At 36.8% G+C, this 1,292-nt stretch overlaps 1 protein-coding gene across 1 annotated transcript in view; it reads left to right on the forward strand.

Moving 5' to 3' along the window:
- The window catches only part of LOC107661386 (glypican-3-like), a 135,728-nt gene that overhangs the window by 81,323 nt on the left and 53,113 nt on the right, over positions 1-1,292 (forward strand). The window lies entirely within an intron of this gene.

Below are 1,292 nucleotides of genomic sequence, written 5' to 3' on the forward strand. Positions count from 1 at the left end.
ACCAAATAATCCGTTTGTAATCGGATTGACGGCTCAATCGGACTGAAAAACCTTCATGTAAACACCTTAATCGATCCGACTGAGCTCGATTGGAATTTCGATCGGATTGAAGGGGGTGGTTTATTCCTTTTCTAATACGACTGAGAGTGCATGTAAACACTTGATTGGATTGAACCCCGAAACTGAAAGGCTGCGCATGTGCAATGATGCAGAAATAGCGTAATGACGTATGACGCATGGAACGAGCGGTTCTTCCTTTGGAATAAAGTGTTGTATAAATGCGTGTCCTGTCATTATAAAACTCTCCTTTCACTCGGTAACTGTGAAGTGGAGCAGGACAACCTCCCACCAGTCCTTGTTTTGGATTCTCATCCACAGGCAACCTGTTTTGGGCGTGGGGAGGGGCATTTTTACTGCGTGATATATATGAGCAGCATGGTTTAAATATATATTTATTCATAAATTAATAAATATTAATTCTGCTGTTAAAAACAAATAAAGAAGCCGTGTAGGAGAGTGGTTATTATGTGCAAACAGTGAGAAACTCTATATTTGTGCAGTGTGCGCATGTCTAATACATTGGCAAGCCACCCAAACCTTTGCTCAGCTAAATAAAGCAAAATCTAACTCCCTCTGTGTATTTACACCCTTTATAGCGTTCATGTAAACACTACATTCAGATTCATCAAGCGGAATGAATTCAGTCCGATTGAACCAAAAATTGAGCATGTAAACGTAGCCACTGATTCATTCAGCAATGAAGCAAGTGACTGTATTTTAAAGCGAGTCATTGAATCATCCATTTAATCATTTTGTAAAAACACTGATTCATACATGATCTGCTATGGCTTTATAGTGTAACTATTTTGGCTTGTGGAAAAAAAATATATAAAAAGTAACTCATCAAATTATGTTCATGTTTATTGAATTACTTTCAGTATTTTTATAAAGAAGTTTTTAAATAAAATAAATATTATTATTTTAATTTTTTTTTAAATAAGTAGCTTTCAACGTAGCTTTGCTATTTTTGTATAAAGTAGTTTGTAACTTAGATACTTTTGAGTAGCTTGGGTTTGAGTGAGATATCATATGACCTGAGGAACCACAAAAAAAATAATGAAAAGCAATGGTAGAAAGTGCTGCAGTGCTGGAATATGTTGCGTCAGGATTGCATTTGTGTCAAGGTGCTCTGATCCGATCTTCCACCATACCTCTTTTGTCTTTGTCTTGTTCTGTGTTTTGCTCTTTCTCTTATGGCGCTTTTCCACTGCATGGTACGGCACGGTACGGCT

This window comes from Sinocyclocheilus anshuiensis, unplaced genomic scaffold (assembly GCF_001515605.1).
Source record: "Sinocyclocheilus anshuiensis isolate Anshui unplaced genomic scaffold, SAMN03320099.WGS_v1.1 scaffold635, whole genome shotgun sequence".
NCBI lineage: Eukaryota > Metazoa > Chordata > Actinopteri > Cypriniformes > Cyprinidae > Sinocyclocheilus > Sinocyclocheilus anshuiensis.